The sequence below is a fragment of the Aedes albopictus genome, chromosome 1, assembly GCF_035046485.1.
Source record: "Aedes albopictus strain Foshan chromosome 1, AalbF5, whole genome shotgun sequence".
Lineage (NCBI taxonomy): Eukaryota > Metazoa > Arthropoda > Insecta > Diptera > Culicidae > Aedes > Aedes albopictus.
Window position 1 is genome coordinate 232,112,262 of NC_085136.1, and position 26,342 is coordinate 232,138,603.

A 26,342-nucleotide genomic window follows, 5' to 3' on the forward strand; every position below is an offset into this window, starting at 1 on the left:
CCAATTCCTCCGTGATTTTTCACAAATCATCACAGAGATTGTTTGAGAAATTCACCCAGGGATTACTTCAGAAATTCCTCAAGTTATTTATTTATAAATTTCCCTAAGCATTCGTTCGGAGAATCCTTTGGAGATTTCTTTAGAAAATCTACCAAAAGTTTCTTCAGAAATTCTTTTAAAACGTCTTTCTATTTTTGTTTGCGGAAACTTGTGCGAGGATTCGGCCAAAAATCCTTCACGGATTCATTCAAAAAAACCTTTCATTGATTCAGTCGTAAATTTTATTCAGAGGTTTGTTTAGAAATTCCTTCTATTCTATAAATTTCACAAAGAATTCTTTCAATGCATATTTCATCATTTAGTTCTGAAATTCCTCCACTTTTTTTTCCAAAAAAATATCCATGAATTTGAGTAGAAATCCTCTAGTGATTCTTACAAAAATGCGCTCAGAAATTTCACTAAGGATCTCTCAGAAGTTTCAGAAAGAGTTGTGTATGATTTTTTGTAGACATTTCTCCAGGGATTTCTTCAGATAATCCTTCAGAAATTTACATTTTTTTCAAAACTTTTTAGATTTTTTAGTCCGAAGAATCCTTTGAAAAATCCTAGGATTCAATTAAAAATCGTTCAACAAATCTTCCAGGAATTCTTAACGAAATTCTCACAGAATTTTTTTTTCATAATATCTTCTAGGGATTCCTTTGGACTTTAGAATATCATTTAGTTTCAGTTTCCAGTGTCAGTTTCCAGAAATGTTGCATGGATTTGAAAAATCTTGCATAGATTGTTCCAGAAATTCATCTACGAATTTCTTCAGATTTTTTTCGAAGCTTCATCTAGAATACCTTCCATGTACTTTTTCAAAGATACTCCAAGAATTTAGTATATTGAGTATCAGAAGCTCAAAACTCCTTCGATTTTTTCTAATGTGCTTTCTTAAGATCTATCTCAAAGATTGCTTAATAGGACTGATTAGAAATTCTACAAGAGAATATTAAGGAAATTCCCAAAATTTCTTCACGTTCTTTTAGATATTCCCTCAAAACATTTCTTGTCCAGAAATTGCTCTAAGGATTTCTCAAGAAAGTCTTAGGAATGTTCTAGTTCTAGGAACCATGATAACACCAGAAATAATTAGCATACATCTTGTAATCTTCAAAAGCATGACAATAATCTTTTAATGGAATTTGCTACAAATTTTGGAATTCAATTAGCAGGTATCTACAAAAAATATCAGGAATATAATGCAATAGGACACGATCAATGAAGAATCAGATTTGTAGTAATGAGCTGAATTTTTGTATTGTGAGAAGGTAAATTCTCCGTTTTTGCGAGGATGTCGTGCAAAAAGCATGGGTATTATGATTCCTTGTCAAATTTGAAGCTGTTTGAGCAAAACATTGAATAACTGTGCTGTTGTTTTTTTGCTCAAACATCATCAAATTAGACAAAGAATCATAATACCCACGCTTTTTTGTGCCATTTTCTTGCAGAAACGGAGAAATAACCTTCTCACTACATATATAAAAACTTAGCTCATTACTACAAATCTAGTACTTCCCCGATCGTGCCCTATTCTCGGTGAGGAAATCATAACAAATGTTGAAAAAAGTTTGTTAGGAAAATTTGAAGAAAAGTTTGGCGAATGATCAGTTTGCGTGCAACCGCTAAAAATGTTGTCATTGCTAAGGTATCTGTAAAAAATATCGCCAGAAAATCACCCCATACATATACTTTGCTCATCGTGATCATCGACAAAGCCATAGATATTAAGGAAAAAAAAATAAAGTGTCAGAAAGGGAAGTATGAGATTAAGGTAAATATATTCAAAGAACTAAGTATATCATGAGGTATGCGTTGACGCTAATGTGGGTGCTCCACAAAACAACTTATTGATCTGAAGTGCTCCGCGTGTCAAAAGGCTGAAAAACCCCTGCATTATAAGTCATCGTGATACAACCTGCAACTTTTAAACTGATTGAATATTAAAAATTGTACCATTAAAAAATGTACATAAAATCGAGGTAAAATGTACATAAAATCGAAGTACATAAAATCGAGGGTCTATATAATCGAGGTCCACTAAATCGAGGTATACCTGATCATATTTGCTTTGATGAATGAATACAACACCTGAGTGAGATTACAAAATAGCCAGGAAACTTCAGCCGCATCGGAGCTTCGCGATTCAACGTTCAACGTTTGGAGAAAGAGCTGCGTTTTTGGCAAGCGTGCTTCTAACTGAATTCCCGCTGTTCGGTTGTTATTTATTTTGTTCATGAAGCTCATACGCTTCTAACTTAAAATCGCGCTCTTGGGAATCTAAAGTTGCTAAATGATTTTCCCAAACAAACCACTTTAATCCCCCATATCATTTCTAATCACCTTGCGTATCCAAACGACTGTTGTTTTTATTAGATTGTCACTCCAGCATGCCGAGAATATGCTGATATCACGCTTTACCAAGCTATGACCAACAACGAGTCACCATCATCTATCAACTACCAGGCGTTCGCGTCATTTGGTTAGGAACTAAAACGCCGAACCTGGACAGTCGTCCATCATATCCCATTAGGCGGCATTCATTGCGCTAGATTTGGGAGAAGCGAGACGGTCGTGGGCCAGAGAACGGAATCATTGCCGCCCGCCGCCGCAATTCATCCCGAACGCTAGTATAAATGCAACGCGCGCCGATTTTCTTCGAACAGTCATTCGTCAAGCGTAGAACTAACCGGTCAGTGCGAAACGATCGCCGTGGTCAACGTGTCTCTCCGCTTGCTGTGGTGTGTAGATCAGCTGGAAAAACGGTTCTAACTTGAGCCTACTGTGTGAACCGAGTTCGGTCTTTGTGTGGGGATCTTTTCTTACTGCAAGGTGTCCTTTTGCGCGTTTCGTGTGTAGTCGGAAGGATATTAACAGACAGTGTGCGTGTTCTGTTGATTTAGCTGAAGAAGTGCACACGTGCAGCCCCATCAGTAGTGTTCGACATAACCGGTAGAATCCGCAGATCGAAAAAAGTGAGTCTTATTTATAAATTGTGCTGTTTCAAACTTTGTTTGCTTCGGAACTGACTTTACATAATCGAAGCACTATTAGCGAAGGTCGTTGAAATGAAAACCTATTTTCACTGAACACGAGTGCCAATATCCACACGTCCTACGTAAGATGTGATGTACAGTGACTAGAGGGTGTCTAGCCCGATCGTTGGGGAGGGTAGTGAGTAAACAAAAACAGATGATCACGTACAAACTCAAAATGAGATATAGAGATGCATGCCGATGATGATGCATAAAAGTCGCTGGGAAATTGCAGTTCGTTAAAGATGCGTCGTTTAAAGATGTAGAAGGAAAGATAGTCTTTGTTGGTTGTTTGATACGCAAAAGTTCAAGTTTGTCATCGAAGCAACTGACAAAGACGACCGATGTTTTGTTGCAATGCCTAAAGGCAGCTGAACTAGAAGCTTGAACAAACAGCGCATCCAAAGGGTTTCGGATGAACGTGCGCTGGATGTTTAGTGATTGGTTATCGTTATTTGATTTTTGATTGTGTCGATAGTAACTGCAGATGATGCAGAGACGAAATTAGTCACGTACCTACTCGTTTCAAATTAGTGATGCCGGCTATTTTCAATGGTAGATCTACGTGAACAATACGAGTTACAGTCTTACACGAGTTCGGTTTAGGGACTTACACGTAGATAAGAAGTTGATTGCGCTTTCGAACCTTTGGTGACGTATTTATCCCATTTTGATATGGTCTGCGCTAAGTCAAAAGGGACTAAGTAACGATAATTTAAAAAAAATAAACACATAATTCAAGCAAAAGTTTGCTTTTTTTACATGACACCATGATTTATCAGCAAATATCAATAATATTACTCAGTCAATCAAAGCTTAGGGCAATCAAAATTCTTTCAATTAAAAAAGAAATATACGGAACTTTTTTATAGGGGAAACTGTTCTTTTCGTCATGGGGGTTTTTCGAAAGCTGTTGCATTAAAAATAAATAAAATTAAAGATAAAAAGTATTAAGCTATAAAAAAAAAAACAAGACAATGGGGTGGCTCGGTATTTGATGCCTAGTCAAACATCTGTAGGGGAGACTGTTTTGATCCTATCCCTGCGGAGATTTGATCCCCTGCTTTATCTTAAAATCTAACATTGTTTCCAATACAGTAGACGTTCGATAACTGCAACATATTTATGTTTTACTTAGCGAATGAAATTCGATAACTGCAACTACTGACAGACGTAAAAAAACTGTCAGTCGCTGCAGAATGCACCCAATGTGCATTCAGAAAACATTGCACTGCAACAAAAGTGCATCTGAAAAACATCGCATCGCTGTTGGCATTTGATTTTGACGGATAGCGGTGCGATAACTGCAAAATTGTTGCACTTAGCGGACTTGAAGTTAAAAAGCATTGCAGTTAAACCGCTTGCACCGAGCGAACGTCTACTGTAATACAACTAATTTACAAGAGCACGGCCTACTCATCGAGCTGCTAAACTTCCACATCTCCTTTTCTTTTGAAACTAACCATAGTCCGTTAACCGCAATTACTTACTCCCGGCCACAACGAGAGATTGGTGTTTAGACTACAACCGCTCAAATTTAGGATTGTATATAGTATTTGAGGTGAACTAGGAAATCTTGTCGCCTAACTCAACGGACAGAAACCCTTCCTGAGGCAGTCCACCTTTGGGTGAACTTCATAATTTTATCGCTTTTAAAGCTCAACGGATTGAATGCGTTCCTGAGGCAGTTCACCTTTGGGGTGTACTTATTTTTCGCCTAACTCAACGGATTGAATCCGCTCTTGAGGTAGTTTGCCACTAAGGTGAACTTGATAATTGTTTCGCCCAATTAAACGGATGGAATCCGTTCCTGGGGCATTTCTTGCAAAGGAACTTGAACTTGGTAATGTTGTCTCCTAACTCAACGGATTTAAAACGGTCCTGAGGCAGTCCACCTTTGGGTGAATTTCATAATTTTATCGCCTAACTCAACGGATTGAATCCACTCCCGAGACAGTTAACCATTAAAGTGAACTTGATAATTATTTCGCCCAACGCAACGGATGGAATCTGTTGGGGCAAATGAACTTGTTTTCTTGTCCGATTCAGGGAACCGAAGTTCGTTGCCTAGACAACAACTTGTTTGACTTGATTTTTTTCCTAGCAGAATGTCCCATATTCTCGGCAGACCAGGAACCTAAGTAACACACTTGTCACCGAAGAGTCACGGTTGCGCAGGTTTTTGCTGCGCAGAAGTCACTGTGAGTTACTTCTAACAAATAAATACTTGCTAGAAGTAAGTCACAGTGACTTCTGCGCAACAAAAACCTGCGCCGCCGTGACTCTTCGGTGACAAGTGTGTTACTTGGGGAAGAGTTCCTTCTTGATGGCCAGCTTTACTTGCAGCACTTGCACGTCCTTTCACGGACAATGGATCTTGATTTTTTTTTCATTGTCTGGATTGGATCTCCAAAATCGCGCCCAAAGTCGTTTTAGCAAACGCTCCGTCGATCGTTCCGAATGCTCGAAAGCAAACGGAGTTCGTTCGCCACCAATTTGCTGCTTCTCTCTTAACCCTCGAGCAGTCGCGTCTTTGACTATCTGCAGCGACGCCACGCTGTGTGCCACAAGCGTGCATTTTTCATGGTGCGTGTACTCAGTACAGTACACGATGCGACCGCTCCCGGGTTAACAGTTTTACTGATGATAATTACAAGAGCACGGCCTACTCATCGAGCTATTTAACTACCACAGTAATTTTTAAATAACTACAAAGTGTTCAGTTTATAAAAATATAAGACATATGATTTTAACTCTACGAACTCTAGCAAATCAGCTTGTACGGATATTTCTGATTTCGTGTTCCATGAGGCAAAACTATTATTGGATTTGGTAAAACGGGATAAAAGGGCCATTCTTAACCCTAAAAGGTATACCTGGGGTCCATTGGACCCCAGGCGCCTTTCAGAGCTCGTCTTTGATGGAACACACTCAGCGAGGTGACAAAACTGAGGCCATGAAGGTATCCCTTTTAGGGTTAAGGTCACATTAGACGTGACAAATATTTGGCCAAACAAGCCCAACAAATGACCAACACAACGTGAATCATAGCAACCTTGGACGAATGTCGGACTTCAATGGCAAATATTTGTCATAATGACAAACAGTCTATTGGCACCTTTAGAGACAGTATTAAAAAGCGTCCGAGTGTGTTCATGGTTGTTCTGAAATTATCCTTAATTGTCTTATGGGATACATGCTACTACTCTAGTGTACTCAACTTGTATGCCCAAGTAACATACTTGTCACAGAAGAGTCACGGCTGCGCAGGTTTTTTTTTTGCTCAGAAGTCACTTTGACTTACTTCTAACAAATAAATACGTACTAGCTAGAAATAAGTCAAGACTTTTGTAGTTATATTATAATTACTATTAACCAAAAAACGCCTAACAGTAGACAATTTCTTATGGAACATCGACTACCTTGGGAATGGACCAGCACGAACGGACGCTATGTGTTCCAGGCTTTACCGGTGAGAGCACAACGATACTGATCGGAATCATCATATTCCAATAAATAGTTTTTGTCATTGAAACAAAAAAAAGTTGTTTGCCACTCGTTGCAAAACTCGATATTTACAGCATTTGTCACAATCATAAATGTACTACTCATGCAGTAAACATCTTTATTTTGCACCTCGTTGCATAAATGACTATTTTAATCCAGGAATTTATTATAAGAAAATGTAAACAAATTATGTATGACATTAACTTGTCGATATTCTTCGGTTCTTTTTGTGAACTATTCCCGTATTCTTGAAATAAATATTCGTGATGGTTGGATGAAATTCGTTTTAATGGAGTTGTTTGAACAAAACTCATCATATAAGTATCAAATCTAAGGGGTGCTCATCTTGCCCCGTTTTACCCAAGGTCAAATGGGATCGGAAAGTGTTTTAGAATCAACCTGAAGCCGAAATAAAACCATTTTGGTTTTGTATCGGTTCTAAAAAAATCCTCATTCAACGATCATGTTCATATACTCAACTCATTGCTCATGCTTATACTCGTGGTTATCAAAACTTCCTCACTCAAATGTTGCTTGTGGTATGTATGCCTCGTTTGTTTGGTGGTCAAAACAGTATGGACTGGATGAAACCAGTGAAGAACTATGGTGTTCCCTAGAATTTGTGTTTAGCAACTTGTGCAGAATGGAAATTCTGAGGTCCCGCTATTCGTCAAGACTCAATCAAATTCTATAAGTTGGATTTATAGTTGGAGAAACACGGGAGTATGAATCTAGGGCGCAGGAAGTAAAATTTCAGTGATAGTGTTTCAAGCAGCAGAGATTCTTGCTGTTTAGAAATGCTTCAATATTTGCCTTGCGAGAAAGTTCTGATATTTAAGCAGCACTGAAGCAAGTGTACTTCAAAACTTCAAAAGGACTCTGAATGTATACTTTTACCTTGAAGGTTGTGCCAATGTGCCATGGAAACTCAGTGAAGCTGGGCTAAACAAAGGGTGATGTCCACCGGTTTATAACACCAAGTGCATCTGAAACCAGAAAAGCTCGTATAGCTTAACAAGAGAGCTCTATGTACGTACACGAATTGGCCTAGTAACTGGACGAAACTACCCGAGTCGGCATCATTTAAAAAAATGTAGGCTAGTCGCAAATTCCGTAAAAAGGAAGAATTTCCAAATGGTGGTTCTGTGAGTTCTGTGTGGTCTGCAGATGGAAAGGTTTTGGGTTTTATAAATTCCATTCCACTAGATAGTACTGAATCAAAAAAAATGTAGGTTGAATTCAAGAATATATTATACGCAGTGTGAAGCGATCTCCCGAAAACCTGATCAAAAGGGATTTAAAAAGTAGAATCTGTATAAGGAAGACTTGATTTGATATTTCAATATTTTCTCAAGTGCTTTGGATATATTATTAGATTTAGACTGTTGATATAAACTTGCCTGTGTTGTAACGGAAAGAGCACAAAATTAAAGCCGATGTCTATAGCCCCACCTTTTGATTGGTTTAAACAATGTTTATGTGTGACTGTCTACCTGTAGGGTAAGAAATCAAACTTTGAACTAGTCAAATTGTAATCTTAATTTGAACCATTTCAAAATTCATTAAAACGACGTATTTTTTAGGCAAATATTGTCCCGAAAAAGATGTTAAACAGCTTTTCGTAATATAACCTGATAACATGGACTTTAAAAGCATTGAAAAAAGCGTTTTTGTCATGGAAAACAGGCAACTGAAAAATCACTGTGATTTCACCCATTTCCCCCCAGAGAAAGCACATTTTCGGTGCACTCGTACAGCTAATGTATTGTATCACACGCAATATGTGAACACGTCAAATGAAACCTTATTTATCGTAGAATCGACCAACCGAATAATATTTCGCATTATTTGTCATAAAATTATCGAATTTAAGTAATTCTTACTTGGAGAATGTTATCTTAAATTGTACCATTTGTAATCTAAATTTGAACTAGTAAACGGGGGTGAGCTAACAGTGTTGGCCTGTAGATTGCGCTAGTGGTTGCTTTGTTTACTCTTGGGGGATGAAAAATTCCAAATTTAATTTCCGAATTCCTAAAGAATTTCGAACATTTTGAGTTGAAATTCCACTGCCTAATGATAAATAGGTATGAGAATTAGCAGATTTATGTGATTTTTAATTGTTTAGCATGGAATTGGCTGTTTTGTGAGTTGCTCGAGCTGCTGCCGCCAGTAGTTCAAATTAAGATTAAAGTTGGTTCAAATTATGATTACGATGGTTCAAATTAAGATTAAAATCATTGTTGATGAAAAATCGAATATTTCAATGAAATTCGGTGCAAATACAAACTTTTTACCATTTAACAGAAAGCTTATACCCGTGGCTTTCATGTACATACGATTTTGCCGTAGTAAATTATTTCCATGTGGGAGAAAAAAACACTTAAAAATTTGCACTGCTTCAGAAAGCCGCTATTTGGTTCAAATTTTGATTACCTAAAAAATCCACTTGTTTTAAGTTACAGGCAGCAAGTTGTAGGGGGAAACTGTATTAAAAATCCCTGAACTTGATTTGACATCTTCATTTATTCCTTGACGATAATAGAAACGGTTAAGGACGATTAAGAAACGGTCGAATCTGTCATTTCCTCTATCTTATATCTATCAGTAAACGGAAGTAGACATATGAAATATTATTTTTAAGGGTTATATGATCAGTAGGGTGCTACAAATGTCATTTTTCTTATAGAATTAGTGAAATTATTTATTATATTTTATTAAAGAAACTTTACCAAATAAGTTGGCATTCGTGTCCACGGATTAGTGAAATGCAGCATATAACATGTCCGGGATTTATGAATGTTAAAAGCTACATTGTTTCAAGATGTAAACTTTATTGTTTGAAGGGTGAGAACAGTCCCTTGTTTCAGACATGAGACAGTAAAACATTAAGCAACCCATATCTCTACTTCCGAGACGCAGGTAGTGACTGACAACCTCGGAAGCATTCTACTCTATATCACAATGCCACTTTCTATGGCAAGGTCAAGTTCATAAACGACGAACCGATAACGAGAAACGTCCGTCACAGTACTCCATTAGACAAAACCCATTCAATTACCTATATCTATCTGAATAATTGCCTAATGACGGATGCATTTACCATACATAGTGCATAGAACAACAACTATGCAATACGTTACGTTACGGTTATTTATCTACCCAACCACTTGTATGAGTGCACCCACGCCTACGTTTTCTGTTCTCTGTGCGTAAAATGAATGTGTTTCGTCCAGTTTCTGTATTCTTCTAAACCAACTGTCTAGACCTAGCTAGAGCATATGGGCTAGTTTTTACAATACGACTATTTTCCTCGAGTTTCGACGAAATGTAGGCTCAGTGTACCAGTTATGGCTATAGTACCTCAAATTCGCCATAGTTGATTTTCAACCTTTAAAGATACAAATCAACAAGAAAAAAATCGTGAACAACAGATCACGATCACAAAAGATGATTGCAATCATTTAAACTTCACAATTTGCTCAAATTATGGTAAAAATAAATCATTTTCCTTTTCCTTTTCGGCCTCCTTGCACCCTATTTCGCCATAGTGTACCAGTTATGGCAACTCCCATAAGGAATGCATGTAAATAGTGCGAAGTGGAACCCAAATTAACAAATGTATCCATAACTGGTACAGGGTTCCTATCATTGGCACACGCCGTAATAAATATTAAAACTAGTTTTGGCTCCGTTTCTATATTTTTCCTGTAAAGTATTGAAACAAATCAATAATTTGACTTATTGTTTACATTCGTCGGTCTTCTTCTTATTTTTGTAGAAATAGTTTTTCTTAGGTAGTGCGATAACTGGTACAGGCACCCTAGTGGATGATAGGTCCAACGGGTTAACTATGGTTTGATCGTTCTGAATAGCAACCATATCACGAAATTTATGCAAAGTTAAAGCTTTTACACAGCAACTTGTTTAAAATCAGAATCGTGTTTTGATATAAACTAATACGTATAATACCCCCAGAACTTTCAACCCTTCTCCATTATTGCACTTTTAAATTTGAACAATGCAAGCGCACTTGAACACGAACACTGCAATTATCCAGTATACTCCGGTAGATAAAGATCTAATCTAATATTCTTCACATTTAGCCACAATCAGATAATTTGTCGTTGCAGCGTTGCAGGTCATCTCCATGTCACAGCAGCCATCAAAGTACACATTTGAGTCGTAATACAAGCAAGTCCGCCTACTACCGGCCTTACGATATATGTACGTCTTGTGCGCTTCCATAGCTTTATTATACATGTACATACACATCTATTCTAGCTAGTACTTCCTCCCTCATATATTACCGATTGACGTACCTACTGATAGATTGACTGCACTCTGTGATGCACACACAATTACCTACAACAGTAAATAAATAAATAAATAATACGAAGTTTTCAAGTCAGAACTGCACCTGACTCTACGATACGAACGACAGTGGTTGCATTTATTATAGGATATTTTTCTATCTAGTGCTGCTTTGTGACGTTCCATAAAGTACTTCACGCAAAAATTAACAATTTTCAACCCCATCCCTCCTATGTCACACTTTCTGTATGAGACCTCTGAGCGTTTTTTATGGGTTGTCACACCTTGCGGGATCTCCCTTCCCCTCAGAGTGTGACGTAATTTATGGACGTTCCCTGATGAGTGTTTTAGGGAAATAACCACGAAATCATTAAATTAATTTTTACAGTTCAGTTGGCCGTTTTTTTTTTTTCAATGTAACATTGTGACAATGTGAGTGACGGCCACTGCTTTGATATTTCGGCTAATGTAGTCATAAAATGTACACCATAAGTTGTAAAATGCTTCAAAACATGGCGTACTGTAACAATAACTGTTTGTGTTTTGGCGCAAGCTGATGTGAATATAGAATGAAGCCCTTGAAATTTGGAAATCACAAATTTAAATTTGAAGATTTTTATTCTACTTTTGATCAGCTATTGGCCACTGTGCACCTGCTTGGATGCACTCATCCCTTATATGTAGATTATAAGCGCAACCAAGGCTATCCTATACCTTCCTACTATATAGATGTGTATCTATGACTATGACTAAACGTGAGGAGAGAAATGAAGTAGTTTGACGCGTTGATTTATCACCGAACGAGTTTTTCTACATTTAGCTCCAACACCAGCTGGCGTCGTCGGTATAACAATGCAAATTTTAACATTGCAAATTGAACGGGTAATGCATTTCCAAACAGCGCAATTTGAATGAGTGGATAATGATTTCAACGAAAAAATGTGTTACACATATCAATATTATATATGCAGTCTGTAAGAAAAAACCTAGCGCAAATGCTTGAAAACAAGTTAAAAGTGAAGATTTACCCTCGGGTAAAATTCACAATTAGGGGATTTACTAAACAGCGTAAACAGTTGTAACTGAGTAAACGTCGCAGTCATCAAGGCAATATTTCATTATTTCATTCTCAATTTCATGAAACATTTCAAAAAATCAGATAATGATGGCTTACGCAATTATTTAAACTGTTCAGCCTGAATACCCTAATATCAAAAGCCTGTATACCTTAATATCTGAATTTGAATATCCTTAATATCAAAAATAATAAAAAAGATAATAGCTGCTTGCTACACTGCCCCCACTCGCATAACTGTCCCATTTGACTTTTCATCACTTTTGAGTTAACGTTATGAATAGTCATCATTTTCGATGTACTTCCAAAAACAATAATAAAAATTATGAATTTTTATGTCAATATGTGAAAAAAATACCAAGTCATGAGCGTCCCATCTCAAAAGACCCGCATAACAGTCCCATCATAGATTTTTGTGTCACGTAACACAAAACTGAACAACTTTGTAGTGATTGTAATATTTTTTACAGTTATATATTCATGGGCAAAGCAATCTGTGAAAGTTTCGAGATGATCGAAATATTCTTCAAATTTTGGCGACTTTTCAAAGTTTTATATGGAAACAAGTTTTCAAACTTCAAATGCTGTTTTCTCAATTCCTACTTTTTGCAAATGGGACTGTTATGCGAGTGGGGGCAGTACAGGTCTTGTGGATTATGCGGATATTCCTTAGTTGACACATTCTACCGTGACGTTACAACGTTTTGACGCCTTTTCTGTCAGATTTTCCACTATAATTTTTGCATATTCAGATTCCTTGTAAAATCTCCAATAAATTTAATCTGTCAAACAGTTAGTTTTCATTGGAAAAGTATGTTAAAAAGGAGAATTAGTACCGTGAAGTTACAACATTGTAACGTCACGCTACTCATTCCCATTTTTAACATAGGGTATCGCGCCACTTGGGCGGTGGCTTCTATATTCGTCTGTTTTCCACTGTAATTCTGTCAATTTTGAACCAATTGACTTGAAATGTTGTACACGGGTAGATACTATACCTATCTCACTGCATTCCAAAAATTGTGTCAATTGGTTCAAATTTGACAGAGTTATTGCGGAAAACAGACGAAAATAGAAACCACCGCCTAAGTGCCGCGATTTCCTACTTTCCCAATAAAAACTAATTGTTCAAGATTCATACTTATTGGAAATTTTACAAGGAATCCGAATATGCAAAAATATTAGACGGTTTACGGTCGAATTTACGAGTTATAGTGAAAATCTGACAGAAAAGGTGTCAAAACGTTGTAACGTCACGGTGGAATGTGTCAGTTACATTCATGCCATAAAAAAGACAAACTAAAACCTTGACATAACAGGAAAATAATAGTTCCTCTATATTCTTAACAGTTAGGTCAACCTTTTGATGACTCATTCTCAATAGTCTTGAATAGGTTTTGAGAACCGTTGTAAAAACTAATAGCTTTCATTTTGGTTTTATGGTGGTTCTAAGAACCTCTTCTAGTCTATTTGACTAAAAAAATGTAACTTCAAGTAACTTACTTGGGAATGGCCGACATGAACCTCTACTCACGTTTTTAAGAGCACATATTTTAAAAATTTGTAAACAAGTGCGCCTGATTTTCACTGTTTGACTCTTTTTGCAAGTGAGCAAATCCAGTATAAACAATTGCAGCGTTGTTTGATGCTTCTTCCGGCAGATGTTTGCATGCAAAATTGAAATAGGATTTCTTGATGTTCTTTTACCTTAACTGCCCCCACTCGCATAACTGTCCCATTTGACTTTTCATCATTTTTGAGATAACATTATGAATAGTCATCATTTTCGATGTACTTCCAAAAACAATAATAAAAATTACGAATTTTTATGTCAATGTGTGAAAAAAATACCAAGTCATGAGCGTCCCATATCAAAAGTACCCGCATAACAGTCCCATCATGGATTTTTGTGTCACGTAACACAAAACTGAACAACTTTGTAATGATTGTAATATTTTTTACAGTTATATATTCATGTGCAAAGCAATCTGTGAAAGTTTCGAGATGATCGAAATGTTTTTCAGATTTTGGCAATTTTTCAAAGTTTTATATGGAAACAAGTTTTCAAACTTCAAATGCTGTTTTCTCAATTCCTACTTTTTGCAAATGGGACTGTTATGCGAGTGGGGGCAGTTAAGGGAATACAAGAAGGAATCCCTGAGAGAATCTTTGGAAGAATATCAGTGGGAATTCTTGAAACATTCTTGAATTATTTTTGGAGGAATCCCGGAAGGTCTCTACCGAAAGATGTTCAAAAAATCTTTGTAGGTATTCCTGAAGTAACCTTTGGATAACATCCGTAATGAAGCTATACAAGAATTCTCGAAGGAATTCTTGAAGCTATCCTTAAATTAATTAATAACATTTTTGTCTAAAATTTCTTGAATGAATCTTTGGGGGAATCCGTAGGTAAATTCCTGAAGAAATACTTGAGGAGGATGTCTAATGCAACCTTTCTACGAGTTCCTGAAAGAATCCTTGCAAGTAATTGTGGAATGAATATTTGGAGGAATTCTCGAACAAGTTCTTGATGGTAGTTTTGCACGAATACTTGACAAATTTTCTGAAAATAAAAATGGGAAAAACCCTAAAGAAATATTTTTAGGGAATTGCCTCAAGAAATTTATCTTTCTCACAAAGATTAATAACACCTTAACACCTTGACCTTGCGATAAGGATTAATTAACTTTCAACGAACTCCTCAATTTTTTGTAACCTCATGCAAACCAACGGGGTTTATTTTCAATTTGAACTCCTAGCAACCTTGTGGACATCGAAAAAACACTTTTTCCTGTTTTGTTTCGATTCTGTGTTCCGTTTCATCCCGTTCCATGAGCAGAGTGACGTTTAAACCATTTTTAGTTTGAACGATGTGGAGATTAACGGGGTAAATTAAAAAAAAAAACCTAGGAGGAATTCAGGATTAAATTCTTGGTGGCATTCTCAAAGGAATCTTCGGAAGATTTTCTGATGATAACTTTGGAAGTATTATTAAAGAAACTCTTGAAGGATTTTCTAAAGCAGATTTTCGGGAAATTTTCGATAGAACCCTTGAAGGAATGTCGGAATGAATCTTTGAAGGTTTTTTTGCATCCTTGGAAAAAATACTCGGAAAGTCCTCGGAAAATTTTCCAGAAATTTTTGTCGAATCCTAGATTTTTTTGCAGAAATCCTTTGAGAAAATTTCACGGCAATCCTCAGCGATTTCTTTGAAGGAATTTTTGGATAAATTATTGATGAATGCTTGGAGAAATATTTTTAAGGATCCGATGAATAAATTGATTCTTTCAGCGATTGGAGAAACTTCAAAAAGTTCACGATAAATTCGTCTGAAGAATTTCTAAGAAATTCCTTCGAGAAATTCTTGAGGAATCTCTGGAAGAATTCAGAAGGAATCTTGGGGTAAAAGTTTTTCTAAAATTCTTAGAGGAACTGTTGAACGAATTTCTGAAAGAATCGTTAGAGGAATTCCTAAAAGAATCATTGGAGAAATACCTGACCTGAGGAATCATTGTAGAAATTCCTCAAAGTATGGAGGAAGGTATTGTAGGAGTTCTTGAAGAAATCCTTTGGGAAATTTATGAAGGAATCCTTGTATAGGAATTGATGATGATGATGATTGTGTACCCACCATCAGCGCAAGGATTACCTATGGCTGCAGAGTCATACCGGAACGGGATGATCTACCTGATGGTTTGTTGTAGCAGGGTAAGCTAAATTCACTGGAGACCTTCGGAATACAACATGATGATTGTTTTCTCGTGATTGATTGATTGATTTGTCTTTATTAAAGAGACTTTCAGCCCTTGGCTGGTTCGTCTCTTTCTCGTGACAAAGTCTGGCCACCCCACGAACATTTGTCCGGAAACCAGTTCATTTAGCTTCCTTAGGCTACTCCATCACCCCCCCCCCTCCCCACGTATGTGTCATGTTCAAATATGAAAGGGAGTAACAAGAAATAAACTCACCGGATAATCCTATTCAGCTGGTTTTCTGTGTTTGTCTTCGGTGTCAGTATTGGTTTAGAATGCCCTACAAACCATATTGCATGTTCACTCGTTCACACCACTCGCTGCGTCTCTGGTCGTCTAACGACGGATACACCGAAAAACCGAATCGAGAGACAACTCGGATGCATTAGCTCGGATGTATCCTTTTCCCCGAAAATGTCAGCGGAATTTATCTCCAACACACGCGAAAACACGATCCGACTAAACGAAAAGGAGGATTCCTTGTAGGAATTGCTGAAATAGTCTCTAGTGGAGCTCCATGCGTAATTCCTGGAGAAACTCCAGGAGAATTCTCTTCCAAGACTCTTGGAGAAATGCCTGATTGTTGGTCTGGCGAATTCAAGTAGGAGTCGAAGAGGAAACTCTCAGAGAGATCCATGGAGGAATTCCAAATGAAATTTTTAGAAGGAAAACCAAAGAAATACCTCAAAAGCTCCTTGGATTCTGCAACTCTGTAGAAGCATATGCTGAAAGTACTCCACGGTCTCACTTGAAAAAATGGCCCTAAGACATGAGTAAAATGCTGTACCGTCTACCCCCGGAGTTTGAACGACACCCGAAGTGGCCATTATTTTTTTTTATTAAATATCTGACTAATTTTAAAATAAAAATCTGTCAAAATCTGATAGCTCCCGAAACAACAAAATTAGGGATGCTAAATTTACAGGTGCATAAATGAATTCACTCGGGTTTAATTTTTGGTAAATCAATGCACAGGTTAGTGGTTGTGGTGCATCTTCGAGCAAAATAAAAAAAGACTTCAACGACTTCAGTTCTCTCTTCCTTTCGATAATAGTATATGCTGCCGAACATGTCATCTACCCTACATTCATCCAACTGCTACATTGGTCAAGGCATGTTCTATGTGATCATGTCATATAGAAATTATAATTCGCAAGCGATGAACAATTTTCGCACATCTTGTTCGTTGATTTTCACACTATGTGAGTGATTCCGTGGAAACTATAAACAGAAGGTTCCGTGAAAAACTGGCTGCAGTGTACAAATATAATTCAACGGAAGAACCTGTATTTTTCAAGCAAAATAATTATTCGACGGTAGAAGTTCTTATAGGTTGTTATACGTGACAAACGGATAGCTAAAAATGGAACCATGTGAATTTAGTCCATGTGGCATCGCTAATCAATGCATGTGAGTCTTATGTTATAGTTCGACGGTTACGTTTGAACCAGCGTCAGGCGCTCCCAAACAGTTAAAAACAGAAAAATAGATTTATGTGATCGTTTCGCTTACAATTCGTTTGGACACCAGTTGTGTGATGGGTTAAATTAGTTATTCTAAATTCGTATTCGGGGTCGGGAGGGACAGCAAAATACTTTACTGTAACAGAAAACAAATGAGGGAATTTCTATGGGGGGTCGCGAAAACTATGTCTGGGGGTCGCGTAACCTGAAAGTTTGGGAACCTATGAGTTATAGCATATACCTAAGTCAAACTTTAGCCAGATAATTCCAAACATCCTTGCTTTCTAATTTAATAAGATCAACATTGTGAGATCGTTAGGTATTTGAACTCTCACACAGAAAATCTGCTGTGGATTTCCATCATCTACAATGACAAGCAACTGTTTTATTGGTTCAAAATTGCGCGTTTATAGCAACTATAAAACATTTTGATTGGAAATGAAATGTACAATACAATACAAACATTTTATTTGATCAGCGGCAGTCACTGTAACGTAGAAAACGACACAAACGTTCAATTCGGATCCATTTGTCACTGATTCCGGAGAAACAATAGAATGGTCGGACAAAAAATGAGAAATAAAGCAAGCTCATTCTACGCTCTCGCTGTATCGCCATTTGCATGCGGATATCCAAATTCGTCGGATGAGTTTTATATTATTTTTGTCGTTGCAAGTAGATTAATTAGACTATCAAAATGGTGAACAAGACCAAGTAAGTGACTGTGTTCGTGATTTCATTACTTTAGCACCTAAATTTGATTTATGGATTCTAGATTATGATCTTAAATCATGACGGTTATGATGCATATGTTTGTAGCTATACGATAGTGCCAATTTGTGTTCTATAACTTAGAATTGAATCTGCAAACATTTGTGTAGAATGGCGTCATATAAATTGAAATTTATCCATTACTTGATCAACTCAGAATGCCCTCTAAATAACCCGTTTTCATTTTCCATCCATCGTCTTCTAGGATGTCGAAGCCCCTCGAGGAATCCCCCAATGCCCACATAAACAAGACTCTGCTGGACAAGTATATGAGTCTGCCGATGCCGGAGGGCAAAATCCAGGCTACCTACATCTGGATCGACGGTACCGGCGAAAACCTCCGCTGCAAGGACCGAACGCTCGAATTCATTCCTGAGAAACCCAGCGGTAAGTGCTCGTCTAACGGATAACGATGATCACACGTTTCTAGATGTACACTCAGAAATTGGGAAAGTCATAAAACGACTATTCTTCAGTCTCGTAATAACTAAATAAAGTTTATGCATAGGTGTAGCTAAAAACTACGCATTAATAAAATAGTTTTTAGTATTTCACTGCGTAAACTGAGTTTAGTTTTCAAACTTCTAAAACTCAGATCCGCGTTTTTTTTTTCGTGCATAATTGAACAAGTGAGTTCGTAAAAATTGTTGAGTGTTTTATGCCGGTTATAAGATGTTTTGATCATTCCAATGGTAAATATTAAATATGTTACTCATCGTAAAATGTAAGATTCTAAATGTGTTATAATTACATACAGGTATGGACCTTCGTGTTGAACAGCTGATGCGGTTTACTTCACGTTACGTGATCGAGTCTGCATTGAAAGCAGAAGCAACGATGTACAACTTTTAACAAATTCGTTAACGAAGCAGGTATTCATAAATATAAATAAATAAATTATAAATTGTGACATGCATATGAATAAATAACATGTTGATTAATAAATATGATTTTAACTGGTAGAAAGTCTATAAATAAGGCCGAGAATTACTCAAAACTAGTCATTTGAAGCATAAAAATAAGACCATTGTATCAACGGTCAATTTCACAAAAATAGTACTAAATACTAAAAAGTATGCATTGGTATACTAAATGAAATTAAGATTCTAGAAACTATTTGCTATTTAGTAACTTAATGCATGAACCCAGTCGAACCTACATTTTGCATGAAAAATATGCATTAATGACTTCTTTTATTTCTGAGTGTAGGTACATATGTGTTTTACTGTGACGATTGATTCTAACAACTTTATTACGACTCTCGGTCATTGCATCGCCGACATTGGTCGGTCATCATTCTGCTTGTTCAGTATAGTCGTTGTGTGCAATATAATATTCAAGTTCAAAGTCAACGTCGCTCTAAACCTGTATGTACTAGCAATTTGCCCAGTTAGTACTAAATCGCACTGCACTTACTTATCCGCAGTAACGGTATCCCCGCCGCGTGTCAGCTGAGTTGAGTTAGTCCCACACGCGTTCGTCAATGAATGCAACTCATAGTGGGGATGTCTATATGCACTTGGTGATGCATTTCCACTTCCCCGTTCAACTTACCTACCATTGGAAAATTACACCAGTAACCTTCGTCGTTTGTCATGGCGAGGCGACAGAACGGGGTATATGGCTATTTATAACGCTTACTTCCGTCCAATGAATCTTTGACGACGGTATTCAGAGAACTTTTTCGACTTTTTCCGATCGATTAAATTATACGAGTCACGAAAATTGTAGTGAGTAAATCAATAAATGAGCCCATGCAGTGGAAGCGATAAACGCGTGAGTATTCAGCAAGAACATGCTGAGATTGTCTGGGTTCGATTTTCGGTCTGGAAATTTCCTAAGCCAGTAAACCCTCTCTGTCCATTTGCTGAGCATCTAGACTCTAGCTGGAGTCTGGCCATGAGCAATATAGACCTCCTTACGAATATTTTGGTAAAATTCATAGACATTTTTGCCTTGCCATTCGTAGTGAAATTTCTTTTACAATTCTTTAAGACAATTTTCAAGTTTCTAATCGCTGCTTTGGAATTTCCGGCAAAGTTCTTCGAAGTTTTTATTATGAACAAGCGTTGGAATTCTATTTTTTTTTTCCTGGAGGCCCTTAAAAATGTTTTGGTCGAGTGGAGTTTTCGAAAAATTTTCTGGAGATATGTATTGTGTTGAAAACCTTGAGGGATTTTCAACATTTATTTTTGCGATTTTATTTTCTGCGAAAGCCAATAAAGACGTTCACTGAAAATCTGAATACACAATTTTCTGTGGAATACCAGTTAGAAAGTATAGCCAATTTAGGAAAGAAACAATGTAAAAAAAAGAGAAAATTCCCAATTGAAATCCTGGAAGAATGTCTGACAGAATTTCTTACAAAATGTTAGGAAAAGTCTTTACACGGCATACTGGTAACCAGAGCCGGATTTGAGGGGGGGGGGCGGCCCTGGGCCCCCACATTTCAGAGGCCCCCACAAAATTCCACTTCACGAAAAAAAAAAATGTGAAGCAAGAAAAAAAGTAGTGCAAGAAACTTCTCTTCATTGATTTTTATCATAAGAATTTGGAGTTACTGTTTACTAGCAAGCAAGATGAATGTGTTATTGTGTTATGGTGTGATTTTTTTTTGAGAAAGACTGCATTTTTTTTTTCTAGCTATTTATGAACTTTTAAAGTTTGCCTTAAAAACTTATGAGCAATTTTTCAGCAAATGCTTAAGAAAAAACGGAAATCCTGTAGAAAATCTTCGGCTGATTTCTAGAGGAACTCTATAAATTGCAGAGTCTTTTTCGTGCTGAATTTGATAGTTTTTTTTGTCTAGAGTTTTTGGACCATAAAAGGATTTTTTTGTCGATATTTAGTAGTTTTTTTTAGCTCGAGCTCAAGATATTTAGTAGTTTTTTTTAACTTTTGAGTTTAATTTTACTTAGGCAGCTTTTGACTTACTTAAACCGGAAAACACCGAAAATTTCGAAACACTTTTTTGAGGAAATCTAACATCAATTTAAGGCAGATTATTTTGAAGAGTTTTAGCCCGATTTTTTTTTAGTTGAGAGATTTGCTTACTCAAATAAGGATGAATCCATGGCGAGCTCATGATAAAATCCATAGATTCCTTGAGAAAATTTCAGAAGAAAATTGTGGAAAAATTGACTAAAAATTTATCCGGGTTTTCCGCTGAAGATTTTCAAGAAATTTGAAAGGAAATCCTATTGGAAATTAAGCCAGAAATTCCCTCAGGAACTTATCATGGATTCCCTTTAAAATTTCTTCAGCATTTTCTGTTAGAATTCCATTTTTGATTTTAGAGTTTTGTGAACCTCGCCTAGCATTCGCTTTAGAACAAGTTTTTTTAGTGATCATTCTTTATGGTAATCGACTAGCAACTTCTCCGGAGATTGCAGCTAGGATTTATTAGAAATTCCATTTACATTTTGCAAAAACGACACCACAGATTGCACTACAATTTTACTAGAAATTTCTTGAAAATTTCAGCTATAAATTCTTCTTGCAGCTGCTATAAACTCTGACATGATTTTCTTCTAAATCTGGGATCGAATGCCGTGAATAGCATTTTTGGCTGCATATTAATTTATTTTTATCATTGTTTTTACGCTAGAATTTCAAAACTGTTATGTATTAATTTAGAGTCTGGGGCCATTTGGGCAGGGGAATCTATTTTGGGCACTTGCTGCTATAACTCAGTCAAATTCAATACAATTGACTTGAATTTTTGATCATGGCTAGATACGGTACGTTGGTACGTATCTAATCGCGTCCCAAAAATCAAGTCAATCGAGTTGAAATTGTTAGTTATAACAGCAAGTGCCCAAAATAGGTCCCCTTGCCCAAATGGTCTCAGACCTTAGTGGATATCAACATTTTCCTATAGCTCTGCTATTTTTTTTTGTTTTTATTAATGTGTATTTTAACATTAAGCTAATTCTACACATAATAGGCACACAATTGGCTCTGCTATTGTGGTAGATTCAAATTCTTCTACAACCAAGGGCTGAAAGTTTCTTAAATAAAGACAAATCAATCAATCAATTCTTCCACAACGTCATTAATACCTTCATTATTATATTTGTAAGAATGATTAATAATTTTTTAATAGATTTTTTCTGTGTTATTCCGACAAAAATATAACCTCTATATAAGGCGCCCCACAATTAAAGTTAAATTAAAGCGGCTAGTGATAGTGGTATCAACGTAATTCAACAATAGTGGCGCCATTTACCACTTTAATTCAACTTTAATGGATTATATAGGGGAGCCTGGGTAGACTTGACCCCTTTTTCTTAATTTAACTTTAACTATAAACTAGATCCGTTTCCGTACAGAATGGCAAGTAAACATCTATTGCAAGTTTATACACAACAGAAGGCCTTTAAATTACTGTTAAAGTTTTTAAAACTGGATTTCTATGAAGGCATGTCTTATGATGTATTTTTCAAAAATGGGTGACACTTGATCCCCCTCTGAACACGTGGTTTATTCAAAAGAAAAATAACTACAGAGGCTTCCTATTCGTTTTTTTTTTGTTTTTTCGATGAATATGGTGTATTTGAAATTTTATGATATCCTTTTTTGAACGTTCCCTTTTTTGGTGACATTTCAATCGAAAAAGTGCTCAAATTGCACTACCGCAACGAAGAGAACAACTACCCTAGCCATGATTTCTGAGTACTATCCTTGGCGTCATGTCACATGTGCAACCATGTTGCCTGCTGGGAAGCTTAACGACCTCTGTGAAAGCTTCTCCAGTTTGATGAAAATCCTTAACTAATTAATAAAACGTCCGATTTGAATGCGATCTTCGGTAAAGTTGTAGCTGATAAAGTAGCCTTTGAGTACCAAAAGAATCAACTATTACCCTAGGGCACTTGGGGGCAATGATACGGTCGATTGAATGAAAAACAATGAGTAACAATTTCAGCTCTGTATGTTGTATGGATGACGAGATCCGTACTTTTGGTATTAGCAGGGCAGCCATTTGTGACGGCTATCTTTGGACTCGCTTAAAAGCTTTGGCTTTCATCATTTTTCTTGTCATTATCAATCTTTGCAGTGCACAGTGATGAAAATGTCATTTTGACATACCTATCTAGATTCAATCACCAACAGCTCATTTCAGAAACTGAACCTGATAATATGGTAGAATAGTGGACGTATTTTGGCCCGAGGCATGTATTTTGGCCTACCCTGGGATTTTTATTACATTTATCATAAAATCTCTACAAAATTTTGACACACTTTTATTGGAAGTTCCAATAATAATTTGCCAAGATTTTGTAGAGAATATATGATAAATGTAATAAAAATCCCAGGGTAGGCCAAAATACATGCCCCGGGCCAAAATACGTCCACTACCCTGTATTAAAAACTTGTGCGACTGGAAAAGTTCTACAAGAAAGTGTTTTTAGTAACCAACTAAACCTAAAAAATGGATCTCTTGAAATTTCTCGGGAAACTTAAGAATTCGTGGCAAACATCAGAACAATGTACGATTGATTGAAAAATTTGAACGAAAAGCTAGATCGCTGTTTTGATAAAATTGTTACAGAAATTGGGCAAATTTTGTAAAAAAAATATTCTAAATCATCGATGTTTTGGCTACCATGATCAAAGCTCTTGAGCTACATTACATAATGCATGATACTTAGATTCGGGATAAATTGATTCAGGCGAATGACCTGGTGTATTGGTTAAAACCCGTGACTATCAAGCCGAGGACGTGGGATCGAATCCCACTCCCGACAAACTCACAAAATGTGGGTACTTCTTTCGTGAGTTCTACCAGAAGCTCAACGCATCCCGCAAAGGCTACGTGCCGCAAGCCGAAATCTGCAGGGATAAGGACGGGAGCCTCCTGACGGACAAACGTGAGGTGATCGAAAGGTGGAAGCAGCACTTCGACGAGCACCTGAATGGCGAAGAGAATGTAGGCATGGAGGACCAAGGCAGCGGAGAAAATGACTATGTTAGTGCAGCAGACGACGGGAACGAACCAACTCCCACGATGAGGGAAGTTAAGGATGCCATCCACCAGCTCAAAAACAACAAAGCGACTGATTGGAACGGCCCCGCTCTAGTGTCAAAATCCTCGGACCGCGATGAATTCGGTTCATCGGTGGATAAGTCCATAGTCCATTTTACGAGCCGATTTTATGAATGAATTTTGACAGGAGGCAGCGTCCAATAACCCGTGAAAATCAATATCATCATCAACATTGTTGTCACTTCGTAAAATGGCTCATTTCAACCTCCTTTTAAGGTGAAACATCAAGAAATCCCATTGCAATTTTGCATACAAACTTTAGAGGCACAAATCTGACGAACGAAGCATCAAACCAAACCGCACTTGTTTATCCTGGCTTTGTTATTTTTTTAATTTCACTGTCCCTGGTAAAAAGTGTTCGACGACATCATTAATTTTCCATAACTTAAACACTATTAGTAATTCGTGATGTAAACGAATCGAAATTTACACCGGCAGTGGCTGGAATTGAGATATTTTTTTTTCTGAAACTCCGTGACATTTCCCATCCTTGGACTCTGGATTCGATTTTTTGTACGCCCGTGTATCATCTCTTTGGAAGTTTCATTAATTTGCTTGGGCAAGCACACGATTCAGTCAATGAAAAAAAAAAAAACAATAGTTTAGCATTGATTATACGTCATTTTCAATTTCAACATCAATATTGTTGTGAACGAGCATCCAACGTGAGGCGAATGCCCCCTATGGAAGCGTCATCGGCAAGGCTCGTCTCATCACGACGACGGATGGACGACGATCGCCGCCGCCGATGACGACGACGACGAACAGGAGCAACAACAACAGAACGCCATCATCTGCAACAGCAGCAAGATGCTGCCCGCGCGATCTCCGCGAGATTACTTTTAATCTGTTTGTAATATTGTGTACATAATGTAAATAGTAGTCTTGTGTCAATAAATGTGCATGTTTTTATTATGTAATGTCCGCGTGTGGAAGTTATTCTCTCGGCCGTATATCCTCATCCCCCGGACATGAAAGTGGCGACGAGGTTTTTCGTAGTTGGGTCGTACCACAGCTCCAAACGACCAACTCAACGAATCTACGCAGGAGGGAAAATGGAGTAACGCAGTAAGTTGCATCATCGCCGCCATTCGGAAAACAACCCGGCAGGAGTCGCACATCATCAGTCAATGTCCTCCTGTGGCTGTTCAGGTTGTTTCCGAAAGATGCACATCGCCGAATCTCGCAACCCAGTGTGAGTCCGAACGCCCAGTCAGCGTCCTCCCACATCGGCCCGGTTCGATTCGGAATACTCATTTCCTCCTACAACATCATCATCCAGCATGCACCATAGCAAGGAGTCCGATGCCATCCACACACGGCATCCTCCTTTGGTGATGTATCGTCGATCTTCAAGTTGGCCGTTTTCGCATCGACATAATCACCAACATCTTTTGGACTTGGCAATCGCAGCTCACTAGGAGACGTACTCATCCACGCAGTTTCCTCCTACAGCACCAAGATTCGGTCCAATAGACAGCCGCTCGTTTCCACCATTCCACTCGTTCAACACCGTTCGGATCACGCAACCCAACAGAAGCCAGACGTTTACTTGGCCACGTCCTTCTGCATAAGCCCGATTTCGATCCCGAAGATGTACGGCGTCATCGGATGCATCCTGTCTGGCCACACAGCAGCAGCAGACAGTCGGCATCCTGCGCATCATTCTTTTTCAACGGTTAGCGCAATGGTGGCACAACAACGAGCTTCACTCCACATCTCATGATCAAGGATTTCTTCGTAGCGTCGAAGAAAAGCACCTTGGTCCAATATCGTTCGTCATCTTAAAAGGGGGAGATGTTGTGAACGAGCATCCAACGTGAGGCGAATGCCCCCTATGGAAGCGTCATCGGCAAGGCTCGTCTCATCACGACGACGGATGGACGACGATCGCCGCCGCCGATGACGACGACGACGAACAGGAGCAACAACAACAGAACGCCATCATCTGCAACAGCAGCAAGATGCTGCCCGCGCGATCTCCGCGAGATTACTTTTAATCTGTTTGTAATATTGTGTACATAATGTAAATAGTAGTCTTGTGTCAATAAATGTGCATGTTTTTATTATGTAATGTCCGCGTGTGGAAGTTATTCTCTCGGCCGTATATCCTCATCCCCCGGACATGAAAAATATAAAAGATATAACTTTATGAAAATACTAAAACCCTAACTATAATCACACAAAATACTCAAACACGGCATTAAATAGCAGCTGATTCGATTGTACTGGCAGATACCTATGCAGCGTTATATCGCATCCAACAAATCACGTGCATTCGAATTGTTTGCGAATCACCATATGCACATTGAATACTGCCTAGCTGTTTTACTG

The 26,342-nt window shown here is 37.6% G+C and overlaps 1 long non-coding RNA gene across 1 annotated transcript; it reads left to right on the forward strand.

The window, feature by feature from the left end:
• The first annotated feature begins 2,082 nt into the window (after positions 1-2,082).
• On the forward strand, positions 2,083-24,923 carry LOC134285519 (uncharacterized). Its single transcript, XR_009996442.1, has 2 exons — positions 2,083-3,017; positions 18,165-24,923. It is a non-coding gene; the product is annotated as an uncharacterized LOC134285519 (long non-coding RNA).
• The last annotated feature ends 1,419 nt before the right edge of the window (positions 24,924-26,342 follow it).